The sequence below is a fragment of the Neopsephotus bourkii genome, unplaced genomic scaffold (assembly GCF_033783945.1).
Source record: "Neopsephotus bourkii isolate Nb327-2 ecotype Australia unplaced genomic scaffold, CSIRO-AGI_Nbou_v1 NB_1600, whole genome shotgun sequence".
Taxonomy (NCBI): domain Eukaryota; kingdom Metazoa; phylum Chordata; class Aves; order Psittaciformes; family Psittacidae; genus Neopsephotus; species Neopsephotus bourkii.
Genome location: NW_026902076.1, coordinates 8322410 through 8340797, shown reverse-complemented (window position 1 = coordinate 8340797; position 18388 = coordinate 8322410). Strand labels below are relative to the sequence as shown.

At 44.8% G+C, this 18388-nt stretch overlaps 1 long non-coding RNA gene across 2 annotated transcripts; it reads right to left on the bottom strand.

Annotated features, from left to right (window-relative positions):
• Positions 1–6021: 6021 nt before the first annotated feature.
• LOC133222459 (uncharacterized) lies at positions 6022–12229 on the bottom strand. 2 transcript variants are annotated; one of them, XR_009728296.1, is made up of 3 exons: positions 10432–12229; positions 7257–7426; positions 6022–6573 (listed from the first exon to the last, which is right to left on the bottom strand). It is a non-coding gene; the product is annotated as an uncharacterized LOC133222459 (long non-coding RNA). The 2 variants fall into 2 exon arrangements; XR_009728295.1 differs by having other exon boundaries at positions 10725–11039.
• Between the last annotated feature and the right edge of the window lie 6159 nt (positions 12230–18388).

The window sequence follows — 18388 nt, the reverse complement described above, 5'->3', positions numbered from 1 at the left end:
GGATAATGAAAGAAGCAGCTGGGAGGGAGAGGAGGAAATGAATGAGCGGAGATTGCAGCAGCTAAACGAAAGCTCGTTGCAGGAGATGGCAAAAGAAGTGCTCTGAGTTATGGCTTGTCTGTCTGGGAAAGTTGAACAGATACAGCTTTCCTTTTTGTCTCAAATGAGCTGCCTTGGGGCCACACACGAATTGTCTTGCATGCTTTCCGCCTGCCTTTAAATGGAAGTACTGCCTTTTTTTTCCTGCAAGGGCTGTTTCCCTCCTTTGTGTTGTAAACACGAAGGTGCAGCCACAGCAAAACTGTCTTCCTGGTACCCAGCTTGCAAGTGTGGCCATTGCTGGCTTTGACGCTTATCAGAGGTACATTTGGAAAAGCTTTTTTTGAAAAACGGCTTATAAATGCCTCTCCCGTAGCTCTGCACCAGGGCGGTCTGCTGGGGAGCACCAGCACTGCTGCAAAACAGCCTTTATGTGTCCCTACATAAAGCTCCACAACATTTTCTCTTCTCTCCCATCCTAACTTCTACAGCAGTTTTGGGATGATCCTGACAAAATTAGCCATTGTTTTGACCTCTGGGCAGTGGTAGCACAGACCTCACCAGGGCCCCCTTTGCTGGTTTTGCCATAGCTCTGTCTAAAGCAAAACCAAAACACACCAGTCATGAAGACCAAAAGCAAAGAGTAGTAGGTATGCTTTTTATTCAGCGCTGAGACACACGGGGATAATTCCTCAAAGTCATGCGTGCCCCAGTGTTATTTCTCTCTACATTTATAAGGTTGCACCATACGCCTATACATCCTGCTGTGCCCTGGAGTACAAAGCTGCCCTGGCTTGCACATGTAGGCTTGGCTATGCAGCATAGAGCATGTCTGTGGCCCTGGACTCATCCAGCATGTGCCTTAAGCAATCCCATGCAACCCTTAGGGAATATCCTGTTCTGTCCTGCCCCAAAGTGTTTCACAACAGTGGCAGAGCCAGGATATGCTTCCTCTTTGACCAGCTCCATCTCCTTCATAAGCTCACTGCAGGCAGCCACCAGTGCTGCTGACGGCATTAGTGGCTGTTGGTATCACTGCCGATACACGCAGGCACTCTCCTCATCAGTTTCCTCAAAAGCACCACAGAGACTGCAGGGCCGACAGCCCCGGCACAGGGCCATCTGTCTGGTGCTACCACCCGTGGTGACAAGTACCTTGAGAGAGGCAAGCCAGCTGGTGCATGGCGGTCACCACTGACAGCAGGGACATTCTCAGGCGCTCTGCATGCTCACTGCCTCCACCTGCTCTTCCCAATCACACATATTAACTGGGAGCCTGAGGGGTGGGAGCTGGATGTGCTGCTGGATGAGCCTCACCTCTCTGTGTACTTGAAGCTCTAGGCAGGGAGGCAGGGAGCACTACACGGTCCTGCTGAGGAAGGCAGCATCATCTGTCAACCAGCCTTTGCTGGCTATGTCCATGCACACCCAGGGCATGCAAACCCCTCTCTGCTCACTTAAAGAAGAGCTGAAGGTATTCAGAAGGTGGCCATCACCTCACAAGGCCAGTTCAACTGAGCCTCATGAAGGTTTGGAAGTGATGCATGGCTTGCTCCAAATTACGGGGGAGCCACACATGCTGTCAAAATATCTCATATTATATATTTGCTGCTGCAGAATGCTGGTGTAGCAGCAAGCTGTTCACAAGGCAATGGCCATTTATCACTCAAATATATGCTAATATATTAGATTGGATAGTTTATATTTTATCTATGCTCCTCTGCACTTCCATATGTAACCTCCTTCTATGGAGCCCAACTGGCTGTAGTCTTATCTGATGTATGAAATCAAACTCGCATTTAAAGTGGAAAGTTGTCTGCTGCAAAAAGTGTGAAACTATCCAACTCCCTGTTTCGTACTGTTTGGCTACCGGCTCCAGTTCTGAGACCAGTGAAGATGCTGCCTGTGTACACCCGTGTGAGAGCTGCTGGTGCCCAGGCTCCCCTCCTGTTTCTCACAGTTGCTGTGGTGGACCCCAGCCCTTTAATAACCAGCTCCCAGGCCCTGCCCTCTGCCTTATCCCAAAATCTTACCATCATCTTCTCTTGTAGACCCATATTCCACTGTCACTGCAGTCTGCCTGAGCCATTTTAGAGTACTAATACTGCTATTTTATTTATGTCTGTATATTTATTAATATTTTATTTAATGTTGCTATTTTATTTTAGAGTACTAATACAAACTATTTATTTGGGGGTTTTTGGATGAGGCTGCTGAGAAGTTTGATGAGCACCCATACGTGGTGGTGAAGGAGGCGGGGAGGGAGCAGGACACCTGTAAGACCCTGAGACCAGCTCAGGCTGCCATGGACCCATTGAAGTTACATGAGAGGGGCTGAGGGTAAACACCAAGATGACCTCCCCTCACTCCTCAACTCGCTGCTTTGCCTCCGCATGTTCCTGCCTGCCATACAGGTGAAAATATTTTTTTGGGGCATCATCAACATACCTATTATGTTTCTTCTCTTGCTCCATGTGTGACTAGGACCAGGACCTTTTTCCAGCAGCTTTAGCCAGATTTGGTGCAGAGGCAATAAAAATACTAACATTCAACAAACTCCATGAGAGCAAAGCAGCAGAACAGGGAGAGAGCAGCGCGCTGGAGAGAATGACCATGGGAGTTTCAGGTTGAAAGCATACCAGAAGGCAGGGTGGGGTCCAGGACACTGACACCCACAGTGTAGGTGTGTATATGTGTGTTTGGGGAGGCTGGCACCCAGGGTGACCTTACAGCCATGCTGCGTGAAGCAGGATATGTGCCCTCATCCTAGGTGTCTGTTTCCCAGGCATACCAATGGGGTTGTCCACAAGCATTGTCCCAGGTGCCTGGTGGGATGGCAGAGGGATACCTGCATGTTGCATTTTGAGCAACCAGATATGTTTCCCACCCCTCTCTGGCAGATAGGAGTGCTTTCAGCAGCCTGGCGCCACTCTGCAGAGCCTCTCCAGGAGCCCAGGGGTCAGCAGACACCCGCAGGCTTAGCTTTATCACATTAGCACAGGTTTGTGCAGGCGGGAGGGGGCTTGCTCCCAGCCTCCAGACCAGCACATTGGAAAGCTGCAGTTCACACCCCAGCTCGGGCGTGTGTGGAGTGCAGACCTTTTCCTTTCTGGTGGCCGGCTTGGGGAAGGCTGCTCTTATCTAAATGTCAATGAGGAGATGGCTGACAAACACGACCGCCTCTGATCTGTCACTGTGCACATCGCACAGATGCTGAAATGAGACTGATTGGGGTCTGGGGGTTGTTTGGAGAGGTTTCGTGGAGGGGTTTTGCTTGTTCTAGAGAAAGATGCATTAGCTTGTGCTAAATGCTGAAGTTGTTACAGCTTTTTCCTCTGCTGGGTAGATGAAAGTTGTGGGGGAAAGGAGATCTGGAACTTGTAGCCCTGAGTAACTTAATGGTCATGATCTGTACTTTGAAGCAAGATAATAAAAGGCATCTTTTTATGCTATTTAGTTCAGGAGCCTTTACTCTTCAGCCAGGATTTTTCTGTCTGCTGGAAACAGCCTGATGGAAAAAGTTTTAAAACTGTCAGAAATCCTGTCTGAGACTTTCACTTTGTTCTTTACCTCAGAGGTTTATGTAGCCTTATCCATCGGACAGGACAATAAACATCAAGAACCTCCACGTCACCCAGGGACAAAGTTTCCAACTCAGAGCTCAACTCATCTCTCATGAGTTCCAGATGCTGCACCAGAGGCAAGAGTCTGCTATGGCAGCAGCCCTAGCACCTTGAGCCAGCCAGGGAGGGCAAGGGCACATCTGCTATTTGAATCATGAGTGAGCTTAGGCATAAGGTGGGCTGAGCACAGCTAAACTCATGTATCTAGTCATTTGGTGAAGAAGTTCTGGTTCTTCAGTAAGTCTGAGATAAAATCCTGAGCTGCCCATGCAGTTGAGGTACCTCCACAGAGAGGCAGCAGCCAGGGAGATTCCTTCAGACCTGTAGGTCTAAGCTTAACAAAGACTAGAACTGCAAGTCCCAGTTGGATTTCTACACACTTTCCCAGGTTTTTGCCTTATTTCTTTAGTCAGTTAGAGGCTAAATGCAGACCATCTCAGCTCTCTTCCAGACATATTGCTATACTATGCTGTTCAATTTTTATTGAAGCCAAGATACTACTTTTCCAAAGAGCTTCTGAAAATCAATAGTGCCCTTCTACAGCAATACGTCTTTACAATGGTAGCTCAATAAGGAAGAAAAATGCAAAGCCTCTGGGGACAAGGCTACCTTCTTACCTGAAATGATGAATTTTATGTTACAAAGTTCAGTAAGATATGTGAATGTACAAATAACTTGGAGGATGTATCACCACGACGTCACTTGCACTGTGATGTTTGTTCTTTAGAGTTATTAAATTGATTGTTGGTAACAATTAATTATTTGGAAGTAAGAGGTGATTTAGTATTTTAGAATTTCAGCACAAAAGCATTGCTGGTCTGAATTTCTGAAAGTGCTTTTTATACAGTTATTTTTTATTATTCTGCTCAAAAGCCAAAGCCGATTGGTAAATAGGAACAGTCAGAGGCACCCTTTAGGTAACCTGCTGTTAAACCTGATCATCAATATTCTGACTTCTCATGTCAGAATAAGTAATCATCTGGGGGAAAAAAAAAAAAAAAAGAGAAATTGTCTGGTAATTTCATATTAGTAATAAATCTTGCATTTGATTAGTTCTGAAATGCTTTATTTGATTAAAAATTTATCAACTAAATTAAGCTGACTCCAATTTGGGAATTCATGTAAAACTCTTACCACACAAGTCTGCTTCCTTTAACTTCAGTGAGATTGAAATAAATTTCCAGGTTTTTTTCCTAAATTTGGATGCTTTTCCAAGCTGAATTGTGCATTTGTGAGCTGTCATTCTGGCCAACCTCTCCTAGATCCAGGAAGAAAAAGCAAAGAGGAAAAGCATATTCATGCTGCCAAAGCTTAGTCACCACTGCTATAAGGGATTTCCTGGTGTTCCCCAGGATGCAGAACGGCTAGATTTTTCTCCTGGTACCAGACAACCTCCCTGCTCCAGCCCTTCCCAAAGTATTTCTGCAAACTTTGGGATTTTCTTCACTGCTGCCATTGAACATCTGTGGCAGCTGCTGGCGCCTTTGACTCATTTGTGTCTATTTGATCTGTCCACGGCACACAGGGACATGACCTTGGAAAGAAGCCTGCTGGACCTCTCCCTGTCCTGCCCCATTTCCCTTTGCACCCTGGGACGGCTGTTGTGTGCACTTAATGCCTTGTCAATACCAAGAGACTTGAAGCCTTGACAAGCTGTTTTGGAATTTCTTACAGACTTCCTTATTTTCCTGCTTCTCTCTCTTTAGAAACCTTATCACCAGCTGAGGTAACACCCTGTCCTTCTCTGCTTTTAAAACCACATAAACAATGGCTTAATAACTCTGCTATTCCGTTATTTTTAGTTTATTCTTTCTCCTATATCATTCCTGAAAGGAAAAATGACTTCTCTCAATGACATTAATCATAAGCCATCAGATCCTTTTGGTTAATTCTGTGTTTCTGGGACATTTGCTTTTACTTTTGTCATTTTTCTTCTTCTATATTTTGTAATTTTATTCAAGTTTTATTCTCCTTACATCTTTCTTCAAAGTTTTTAGGCAAAAATAGGTCTTGCACATTCATGGGTCGCCCTTGAAACTGAAATGACATGTCATTAGAAGCCGAATTGGAGGATAACAATGGAGGTGGGTGTTTGGATTTTTAAGAGTGGGATTGATAGCGAGGAGCAAATCACTCAACAAATCCATCTTGTTTCAGTTGTCTTTGAAATGGGAAGAATTTCTGCCAACCTCTTATTGCAGCTTATTTTCAAACCTAACACCTTGGACAGCCCTGGGTGAAGGGCACTGGATAGCTCTGAGACAAAAATCTGGGCCAAGGAAAAACATTATGCAGAGGATAGATGGACAATGAGAAGGACAATGTGACCTCTCAGGAGACAGCCTGGGGCAAATCTGTTAATACAGCTCACAGGCATAGGTGTGGCAGATATACCACAAGTGTTCATAGGAGTACTAGTAAGAACAAAAGTAAAGCAATTGGAATTTCTGGGATGCATTAGGTTTACCCCCAGAGTAGTCAGGTCTTTCCTTGATGTTATTAATATGGGATTTCCTTACTTTAACACAAACTACAATTTCAATAGTAAACTAGTTCATAATCCAGCTAGTATCTACAACCACTTCTAACTGCAAAAAAAAACCCAAAACAAAACAAAATGTAATATTTTCTCTCCAAAAATTCTTGGGTTTTATTCACTGAACTTGGGACCAGGGTCCTGGAGACAAAATACTCCCAAAGGATGTGGAACTACACCTAGGCACGGATTAAGTATTGCAAGCCTTCCTAGAGCAGTAGAGCAGGGCAGAAAGGGGAAAGATAGAAGATTCTATATCCAGGAGAAATCACATTTATATCAAAGTGACAAGCAAATGGAAGAACAAATCTTATCAAATTGCAATTCTTTCTTACCTCCTTTGCAGAATACTTTAGTGGCCAACTGGTCTGTGTCCTGGGAAACCATATTAGGGATTAATTAGTAATGAATTTTTAACAATAGTGTAGAAGATATGCACAGGAAAGATGAGGCATTTGAACTGAATTATTATACTTGCATAGGTTTTTAGATCGACTACTTTATGCTTTTGATTAAATTATTATAATTTATGTGCTTTACAAGTAGCAATCTTCTGTGAGAGATTTTCTCTTGACCCATCTCCATCTAGAATTATTTCCTTGGCAATGATTTGATTGATTTGAGAAAGAAACAAAATCATGAACTTCCATTGCCACTGGGTAAAAAACCCTGTTTGGATTTAAAAGCAAAAATACAGAAGATTTTTGCTTTATAAAAGATAAAGAATAGCCTTTGAAGGTGTCACAGCTACATAAAGAGGAAATTAAAACCTGATATCCCTTTGTAGCAAAAGCATTATTTTCAAAACAGGGTTATAAGCATACTATTATCATTAGACATAATAAATCTAATGTTTATCTCTATTTGAAAGTAATGGGACATAAAAGTTCCATTACTTCTCCTGAGTCAGCAGACTGATAAATGAAAGCATAATAACCATTATTTCATGTTTCCCTGTAATTTTCTCTGTGTTGAAATGTTTAGGTCGGTTAAATGTTTTAAATATAAGGCATAAATTAGAGAAATGAGATAAGCTGGGAGGGACATATGACACTGACCCTGAGGGACCAGATGGAGCACTCCTTGGACCATTAGCAATTATCTTTGAGTCTGCAACGAGGGTGGAAGGGGAGATCACAGCAAACTGGAGAAGAGCAGACAACAGCAGGAAACAGACATTACTCTAACGATGTGCATGAAGACAGACCAGTCAGATTTGCTTTGGTACCTGGAAGGGTTTTGCATGAGTTATTCACAACTTTAAAAGCACCAGCAGGATAAAATGCAAATATATCAAAAGTAGATATTTCAAAACCAAGTCACACAACTCCAGCCTGACCCCTTTCTTTGGCAAGATCCTGTAAACAGGGAGAAGCAGCTGGCATGTTGCATCATGACTTCAGAAATGCTATTGTCATGGACAGGTGATGTTCTTTTATACAAGCAAAGAGAATGTAAAAGAGATTAAATCATAACCAGGTAGGTGCTGAACTGCTTGATATACAGAACCCAAAGGCAAGCTGTCAGTAGTTCACTCTCTAATGAATTTTTCTTTACAAAAGATTGCAGAAATTTTAGTCAATTTGGTTTTCACTTCAAGTTCAAATAGTGGAGTAGAGGATACACTTTCACTTGTGGAGGGATGAAGCTGCTGGAGGGAAGTTTGCAAACCTACTTGAGAGAGCAGTAAGACTCAGAGCAGAATCTGTAAGTCAGGGGAAAAGCACAACCAACAAAGATAAATGCAGTAAAATGTTGAATTTGGGAAGCATGGATAAAATGTGCAAATGCAAAGGAGGCAGCAAAACAGCCCTTCTCCCCCCAAAAGAAAAGAAAACCAAAAGAACATCCCCCAGCATGAGTTTATATTGCATAGAATGTATTTTCGGTTGTATCAGTAAGAACATCACAAGCTGTGATTTTGCTCTGCTCTTTGAGGATGATTCTTGGGCTTGTGTGCTAAATCGAGGTTAAGAATGATTGGCTACTGTCCAGAATGGGCAGCTGTGACTGAGGTTTAAGGAATGGTAGACAAGTTACTCTGGAAAAGAGAGGACTGAGGAGAGAGGAATGGGCAGCAGTTCCTGAGTGTGGTAGGGAGGGCAGCAAGCAGCTCTGTCTGTCCAGTAGCACAGGACAAAACACAGTTCATTGAAGCTGACACAAAGAGTATGAGAATATTTCTAACCATAAAGTGGTGAAGCAGTGGAAGGAGTGGCCTGAGGTGCTCCTGAACCTCTTCCACTGATGATCTTAAAGAGCAGGTTAGACAAGTCTTCATCAGGGACCATCCAGGTATGCTTGCTCCTGCCTTGAAACTGGCCAAGAGGAATCAAGTGCTGTTACTGTCACATGTTTTGGATGGTGCATGAATGAAAGGCCACAAATATGTAGACTGTGGAGGATACAGCTGGATGATGTTCTCCTTTCCTGTTTGAAAGTTTCCTTCATACTCAGTAGAGGCTTTCTTCTCCACTCAGATGTCAGCAGAAGACATCTGAAAGCAGAAGGTACCACAAGACTGTTTTAACCATGCGGTTCACAGGCTTACCCTAGTGAAGTCCTCTTGATGGAGACTCCCTGGCTGCACTGTCAAAGAGCATCTGTGCTTCTCACACCTCTTCAGAGCTCAGCTCCTGCACATATAGGATGCCATCTATCCTGGGCACATGCAAGACTGATGCCTCAGAAAATTAAAAAACCCAACTATTCATTTTCAGAGCTATCATCACCTACCTGCTTAGCTTTGGGTATATATTTATGTAACTTACGTACTTTGCTAAACAGAGTCCAGAGGGAGAAGTGTAGTGCCAGTAGGAGAGTCAGATTTGCCTGAAGGTTTCCTGAGATGCTTGCAGGATTTACCTGGAGTTTCATTAGCTAAAAAACTTCCTTCACCTAGGCAGGCCCTAAACCTCTAATCTGATCTCATCAATAAACTAGATTCAGCTGTCAAGATCTCTGTATCATGAAACTGTAATCGCTCATTATTATGCTTTTTTACAAGTGCACTGTGCCCCTTGGGCAGAGTGCCTGCTGGGGTGAGCAGACTTTCCCGCTGTAAGGCAACCAGGGTTTATGCAAAAGGATCTGCTCGGAACACACACATGGTGTAATCCCTGCCCTTAAGCAACTGAAAACAGAACTTTCTGCAGAGCCCATTTGATCCAGCCAGATGAAATTCATTTTGGATGGTTTCTGTTTCTCAAATCATAGTGTATAAAGCAACAAGCATTTTATCAGGCTGTGGAGAACATTGATCTCTTCTACAGTTTTTAGAAACAGTCATTGCCATGTTCCCAATAGATCTTTTCTTCTCCTTCCAACATGTTTCTTCCTCTTTTATAAATTTTCAGGCTTGTCTAGGAACTCTTTTTAGATTCTAATCCTTTAATCTCAGTGTGATAAAGTTTCTCTTAAAAGCTAGCAGTGAAAGTGCTTTTAAAAGTTGCTTGAAATGCAGTGTTTCAGAAGAAAACCAAATTCACGTTTATATCTTCTCTCTAATTTAAATTATGTTGTCTATACAAGGAGGCTACAGCCAGGATGGCTGTAAGTGGACCAGGGAAGTTTATTCTAAATACTGTTAAACTTTCCTGTCTTGTGGTAATAACAAACTGAGGTCTAAATACTTTTGGGAAAAAAAACCACCTGGCTCTGTGGAAAAAATACGGACCAGATTGTTTTTAATAACAAGACCTTGTGTTCACACATTATTTTGAACTTTTCAAGATGCAGTAAAACCATTTATAGTTTAGTTGCCATTGCCAGCAGGATGCAGTTCTGATCCCATTAAAGTCTGGTGTTGGCTGAGTTCAAACAAAGCTTAATGGCTTTGAAAACACGAATCTTCTGCAGGGGTATTGCTGTCTTGTCTGCTGCCTAGGCCAGCATAGGCTATTCCTTACAACATGGAGACATTAGGTGCCAGAAGCTCGGGGACAGACCACCTCCCAGGCTGGGCTGCTCTGAAACATGACTGCTTCCCTGGTTGTTTTTTTGGCTAAGGAGGTCAAGTATTTAGAAAAGGGCTTCTAGAGAGCAGTGTGTCTGTGTCACTGGGACACACGGGCACTGGGTTGTTTGCTGAGGGGGTCCAAGCATTGCTCAGAGACCAGAGGCCAGGACCTTGCACTTCCCAGCTGGTGGAACACTTACCTCCCCAGACTACTGCCTGAGGTTGCTCATTTCATGAGAAGCTCTTTACTCAGTAGTTTTCTCCTGCGCATTTACCTTTAGCTGTTAATAGCTATGGGCTCTCCTGTGCACAGGTTTCCTTCTGGTCTGTGAGATCTATGGCATTGCAGTGAATGGCCCTGAAAGCTTTTCTGTGCCTTTCTTCACACCTCTGCTCCTGGCAAATGGCACTTTCACAGACAAGAGCCTTCCAGGAACAGAAAAGAGTGTTATCAAGTATCTTAAAGCCCACCTTCCTCTTCTTCCCATCTTCATTAAATAAAAAGAACCTACTTCAGCCCAGGCTCATCTGTGAATCTCATCGATTACTTTATGTTCATTTCACTTACTTCTATGGCACAAAACCCTGGATCTAGTCTTGGTAGCCTGCTCTTCACTAAACAGGCTGAAACAGCCTCTCCTGAGCCTGCAGCTGAAGGACCAGAGTGAAAGCCAGAATGCATCTGCCTCTCCCTTTCCCTCCAGGCTATTTTTAAGAGTCAGCTGGTTGCCAAGGCATCAGCTACCACTGCAGACACGTGGGTATGTGGCACTCCCGAACATCAGCGTCCAGCGTGTTCCTGGGACTTGCTTCTGCCCAGTGCCGCAGTGCAAAGGGAGAAGGCAGAGCCTAAAGCAGGAGAGAACCCAGTGCTCTTCCTCTCCCAGCCACCTCCTCTCATGTCCCTGTCCCTGCACACATGGCCACCTTGGGGAGGCTGAAACTCCCTGCTGCTCCCAGCACTGGCAGCAGGAATACGTCTGACTCTGCTCCAACTGTGCTTGACAGGGTTTGTTTTGTACCTACTGCTCTGTAATTTTGCTGTTTCTTACTACAAGGCTTGAACTCTCTAAGGACCAAAAGATTTCTGGACCTTTCTCTGGCTTAGTTATTTTTAGGCTTTAAAGTTCAGTAGTGATCCTTTCTTTCTCCTCATGTCTGAGTTGTGTCCTGCTGAGATAAGAGGCAGAACCTGTGCTTCCTTTAACTTTGGTCATCACTTCCTTTCTTTTGAGGAGAACAATCTCATAAACAACATTAGATTCTTGTGTTTCAGTTTCACAGGGAAGATTAGTTTTTGTGCTGCAGCAGCTGAAGATTGAATGTGGAAGCAGACCCCAATCAATTCTCTGGTTTGGGAGTACCTTTACCCATCTTCCCTTTGTTTGCAATACTTAGGCATATTAATAACTGAATAGAAATCCAACTGCTTTCAGATGAGCTGGGGCATCATTTCAGTAAGAACAAAGTATTTCATTAAAAAGAGCTCTGTAAGATGAAAACACTTACTCTAAAAGCAGCTTATAAGAAAAAGGGTAACAAACTATTATCCATGCCCGTTGAAAACCAGAAATAACCAGAGTTTGCAAAGATACTGGTTTAACCGCTAATTGAAAGGACTATTGTTCTGCAAACCTCAAGGCAGGAACTGTTTTGGGGAACCAGTCCAGTCCCTGAAATGAGGGCTAATGCAGCAGCCCCCCAGCACCAAGCTCTGCTCTCTGCAAGTGCTCTCTGAGCAAGGGGGCATACAGAGTCCTTCTCAGCATGAGAGGTATCACACCTTCCTCCTGTGCCTCCCTCAGTCCAGGAAGCAGAATGTCTGTGCTCACTGGCTGTTGAGCATAGTGAGAGGCAACTCTGCCGGTTGTGTTCATTAGAACTGTGGCTGGCACACCCCACTTCAGGGCAAGGGGATTTCTGTGTGCTGGGTTTTGGGCCGATGCTTTGGGTTGAGAGGCCTTTTCCACAGATAGTCACAGGCAATTCAGCCCTTCCAGACCATTTCTGGTAAATGGAATGTTGGGTTTCACATGTTCTGAGTGGGCAACTGGAGCACCACATGGGAAAATGCCAGGCACCCACGTGTCTTTGTGCCACTTGTGTTGGCTTCAGCAGTGTCTGTCTGGATTTAAATAGGAGCCTTTCAGTCAGTCTAAATGGAGCAGTTAGGGCTGCTTTGTCCCAGAATAGTAAATGTTGGGAGCTGTAGGTTCATTGCAGTGGTCTGGCTCAGCTGATGGGCTTTCTTTGTGCAGCTCAGATTTATGTGACCTTGTGTCCTGACATCCCTGGCCAATGGTTGTGCGTCCTTTGGGACACTGAAAGGCAATACCACCATGATTGTGCATATGGACATGGCAGCTGGCTCTTTGCAGACTCTGACAGTAGGATTTTAGTCACTGATATAGCTTCAATGCTGTATGAAACCGCCTGTTGTACAATATATGAAGCTGCCTGAAGCACATCCCCACACAGTAATTAATTAGTTAGGCAAGGCTGTGCCCTCTTGGGACACACTTCATTTTCACTGGAGGTAACTGGGGATACACTGCAAATTGCCTTACCAGGAGAGACGTCCCTGCTATTGACCACCATGACCTTATCCCGACGGACCACAGAGGGACAGCACAACCCACTAATGTGACAGGGAAAGGCTCTTACCCCCACAGCCTGCCAAGGCAGGTATTTGCTCATGCTTTTCTCTCTAAACTCAGGGGGTTGAAGGCCTCCGTCATTCACAGTCTCAAGCCTGCAGCATTGTCTCCCAACCTTATAGCCCCTGTGGGAGGTTTTTCACCTGGAATATCTTTGTATTGTAGCGGGTTAAAGTGTTCCAGCATACAGAAGCTGTGGGTACAGGTTTTGGGGAGGAGAAGGCAAAGGAAATAAAGAAAACGGGATTTCCCCCCAGGTGAAATCTCTGATCACTGTCATGCAGAAGATGAATAACAGCTTTGCTCGTATGTTCCTGAACACAGCCATTGCACTGTCCTAAAACATGACCGACAGCAATACACTTGTTTTGTGCAGGCATGCCTGGGTAGTTGCTGCTGAGGCCTTGGATGCAGGAGAGCATGGAGTAGTGTCAGCAGCCTGGGTGCAATAAGGCACCTGGTAAAGTAGTCTGGTGCTCAAATTTGATTACTCAATGAATTTAAGCCCAAAATCAGTGTAAACTGCCGTTGAGCTGCATTAATGGAACTTTGCTTATGCCACTTCTGAGAGTTCTTTCTTATATTGGAAATTTTATTCTCAAGTATTAGAACATCTGTTGCTGTGGTTTCCCTCAGTGTAAATTACCTGTGAAATGATGTTATTTAACTGGTGCAGAATAATGCTGGCTGTTTGCTTACAGCTCGGGAGATGACAAGCCTACAATAGCAGGGATAATAGTGGTTTGTTCATCAGGTGCTGGCAGTCCTGATAATGTTTGGCAGTGTTTGCTCTGAAACTGGGAAGGGATCTAACAATCCAGAACTAATCTAATTTGCATGGATATTTTACCTTAAATTCCACCTTGAACAAAACTTTAATTCTGCAGAAATGTTTAAGGAGGTAGATAAAATGAGACTGAGAAAATGGTGACAAACAGAAAACAGTACATGTCTGAAGGAGGTCGAACTATCCTCTGGAAGTTCTCACCTCTCCCAGCGGATTGTGCCGTGAATCTGACACTGCTCAGGTAACAGCTACAACTGTATACTTATTTCTAGCACCCAGTGTGTCAGCACTGCTTCTCTCTGAGCATGAGTCTCAATTGCTCATCACCCTCTTGAACCCAGAGGGTCTCATGGTGATGTGCTGAGCAGAGGAAGAACTCTTTAGTTCTGCCGCTGTGTGATGTTAATAGACTTGGCATGACAGGTCACTACTGAAAGTTTGAACAGTTCAAGAAGTGGAAATGAGGCCGATTTAAAGGCAGGTAGGAATATTTGAAAAGTCGTGACAACTGCAGAAACTTCTAGGAGGTGAAGAAGAAAAGGAATGAAAATAGAGTATGAAGCATGTTAAAGCAGAGGGTTAGGCAAGGCAGAGGCAGTCAGACTGCAGGCTCCCTGATGAAAGGAGACTCAGTTCCTCTCAGAGAAGAAGGATTAGAGAAGGGTTATTTCTGTCACTGCATTTGAAGTTGGTTGCAGTGTGAGCGCTCATTTTCAGGTAGGAATAGGACTTAGATCTCTCTAATCCTGCAGAGAAGCAGGAGGGATGGAGCAGAGGAAAGGCGGATTGCAGCTTTGCTGAGCCTCTCAGGCTACTACAAGTCACTGGGGTGGCTGTGGAAGCATGCCTGCTGTTCTGCTGTGTGTTGCCTTTAGATAGGTGATAACCCAGTACTTCACAGTATCACAGTATGTTAGAGATTGGAAGGGACCTCAAAAGACCATCTAGTCCAATCCCCCTGCCAGAGCAGGAACACCTAGATAAGGTTACACAGGAACGTGACCAGGTGGGTTTTGAATGTCTCCAGAGAAGGAGACTCCACAACCCCCCTGGGCAGCCTGTTCCAGTGTTCTGTCACCCTCACTGAGAAGAAGTTTCTTCTCAAGTTTAAGTGGAACCTCTTGTGTTCCAGTTTGTACCCATTGCCCCTTGTCCTATCATTGTTTGCCACTGAGAAGAGCATTATTTCCACACATCTACAACACAACCTGAAGAGCTATCTCTGCTCCTGGGCCTGGCTCTGCACAGCTGGGGAGACCCAGCTCCCTCCCTGGCCTCGGCAACTCCCTGAGCAGGGAGTGATGATGCAGAGGGCGAGGAAAGCTCCAACACCCTCCTGCTCTGCAGCCTCTGCCAGGACTAATGCTCCAGTCAGACTGGCTGATAAGGTGGTGGCAATGATGGGGAAATCACTGAGACATCTTTGACACCCCTCCAAGCACTGCTGGTGAAATCACCCATAGTACAGTACCATACTTGGTGGTATCAGGACCTACATTGTGTTCCTATCTACCTACTTTTCTTTCAGTGGGGAGGAGGTAAAAGATTTAGGGCATTCAGGATCATCAGAGTCACCCAGTATTGCTGTGGATCATTTTTCTGGTCTGGGATCTCTTCAGTAGCCACTTGAATCAAACTTTCCCCCTTCACTGCATGGTTGCTGGCTTCAAGATCAAGTGGAACGGTGAAAGGAGAGAGGAGCAGAAGCAAAAATGCATGAAAACAGAAAGAACCATGCAAGAGCAAAAGCTGCAGCAGACTGCTGCTGGTACCACTCTGGGACCATGAAGAGGTGGAAAACTGTTCTGGGCACACATTTTGTGTGGATAGATGATAACTAAATTGCATACATTTTCCCACTGTCCTTCCTCCAGGAACGGAGTAGGAAAATGGCAGGCAAAGGGCAAGCAACAATGATGTCAGGTGTCTTGCATGGGTCGTGTCTTCACAGTTGCTCCTCTGGATGCATGGTCACATCCAGAGAGTAGTGATCAATGGCTCAATGTCCAGATGAAGATCAGTGATGAGTGATATCTCTCAGGTGGGTGTATTGTGACCAGTGCTGTTTAATATCTTCATCAGTGACACAGACAGTGGAATCGATGCACCCTCAGCAAGTTTGCAAGTGACACTAGGTTGAGTGATGCACTTTGACATGCCTGAGGGCCAGGATGCCATTCAAAGGGATTTAGACAAGCTCAGGAAGTTGTCCCATGTGAACCTCATGAGGTTCAACAAGGCCAAATATAAGGTCCTGCACCTGGCTCAGGGTAACCTCCAGTATCTGTGGGATGAAGGTAAGCTGGGGAAGAAGGCACTGAGAGCAGCTCTGCACAGGAGGACTTTGGAGTACTGGTGGTTAAAAAACTGGACATAAGCCAGCAGTGTGTGCTCAAAGCCCAGAAAGCCAACTGTATCCTGGGCTGCATCAAAAGAGTCCTCAAGCACATGAAAGAGTTGTTAAAGCATGTCCAGAAGAGGGTCACAGAAGTGATCTGGAGACAGGCCAAGAGAGGTATGGTGGCTCAGCCTGAAGAAGAGAAGGCTCCAGGGAGACCTTATTTCAGCTTTTCAGTAGTTAAAAGGGGCTTATAGGAAATATGGGTACAGACTTTTTATCAGGGCCTGTATCAATAGGACAAGGGGGAATGGTTTTAAACTAAAAATGGGTAGATTCAGACTAGATATAAGGAAGAAATCTCCAATGAGAGTGGTGGAACAGGTTGCTCAGAGAAGTGGTAGATCTTCCTTCCCTGGGAACATTCTGGGTTAGGTTAAACAGGGCTCTGATCAACTTGGTCTATTTGGAGACGTCCCTGCTCATTGCAGGGGGTTGGACCAGATGACGTTTGAAGGTACCTTCCAACCAAACTATTCTAGGATTCTGTGATTCTGTCGTTCCTTTCCTCTTTTTCACTATACACCTGTAACATTTGAGGGAGTCACATCAGGAAGCAGGATTTGTCCTCCCAGTTTTGGATGACCAAAGTGGAAATAGGACCAGTCTGTGGTGTTACAAAGAAAATCCAAGAAAAGGTGGCCTATAAATGCCAGCTGCCCAAGTATGTCCTCATGGCCATTTTACTTGCCCATCCTTGATTGCATCATGTTGGTGCAAAAACTGCTAAGAAAGTGAGTGGCAGCCTGGCCTTCCCCATTCAGACAGCATCAAATGACACCTCTAGCTCACAGATGACGCTCGTCTGGCCTCCATGTAATGTGAGAATAATATTAGGAGTCAGAGGGGGTGTGCGAGTTTGTTCAAACTACAGTGTGGACTCTGCTGCTGTGAAAGAGACACTGTTTGCCTCAGTATTTCAGAAAAAAAAAGTAAATTTTTATGCCTCTTCTTTCTCCTAATTTAGGTGGTCGAAGCATGCTGAAGAGCAACGCAGCTCACTAGTTGTAGCCTGCCCAGCATCCTCAGGTTTTCAGCTCCAGGCACTGGCATGGGTGCAAGATCTATCAATCACCACTGTGCTGCAGAAAACAAAGGAGATCTCAGCACATCATGAGCCAAAAACAGTTTCTCCTTGTTCAAACATGCAGAATCCATGCAAGGAGTCAGGCTAGCCAAGTATGAAGTCTTGAGAATGGGAAAGGATCTGCATTAATCTTCATCTGTTAGTGAGAGAGCCTGCTTTATTACAAGCTGAAATTCAGCATTAATTAAATTGCTCGCCTTCCTCCAGAGAAAATAAGTACACTAATGAATAGCATGTGATTTGAGTGCAAGTTGGCAGGCAAAACACAGTAGCTTAAGTGAAGAGGCCTTGTGGTAACAGGGAGCCTCTCCACCTAGAATGAAATCGTGGGTAATGCAAGTGATGGGAAGCTGCAGTGTGTAAACCCTACCTCCTGTCCTGCCCTGCCCTTAGTCCAATTTGACTTCCACAGAAATTCCCTGTGGGAGCTGGCAGGGTGCTGTCAAAACTGCTGCAAAGGGGTTGGCAGGCCAGCGAGACTCCCAGCACAAGGGAATGAGTGAAGCCAGTGAGCTGGTCTGCAGAGTCAAGGGAGGGCTGTCCCCAGGGGCTATTGGCTGGTGAAACAGTGTCAAAATCGTCACAGATGTCCAGGTAGACACTACCCACTCCTCTCCCTTCATCTACCAGGCCAGTCACTTTTTCATGCAAGTTTGTCAAGTTAGTCAAGCGTGACATCCCATTATGAAACCGTACTGACTGGCGACTTTCTTGTTATTCATGTACCTTGAAATGGCTTATAGGGATGAAGCTGAGGTTGATCAGTCTGTGGCTCCTTAGGTCTCCTTGTCCTTCTTGAATATAGGAGTCACATTTGCTTTTTTTTACAGGCTTTGGGCACTTATTCCTCATATTTTATGGGAAAACGTGCCAGTCCTTAAAAGATGCGGTAAACCATCACCATCACTGAAGACACTACATGTAAGCAGAGGGATTTTCTGGCTTGGCCTTACTGGCACAGAACAGATTTCAATACCTGCAAACACTCCAGCAATAAAAGGTGACTCAGAAACCAGGAAGAGGATTGTTTTGACTCCAGCCATGGATTCACAAATAACATCTGGCACACCTCTGTGCAGGCGATCTTGCAGGCTATAAAGTGTTGTGAGTGTAAAGAGAGAGAAAAAGAAGTTGAAGTCCCTGTGGGTGTATTTCCCTAACAATTCACTTCTTGCATGAGCTGGAGCTTGCATCATTCTCAATGACTCATCTGCACTCAAGGATCCCAACTCTGCAGTGAACTGTGTCAACCACCCTCCACTTGACAGAGGAAATGCCTTGATACTCATCCACACAGCAAACA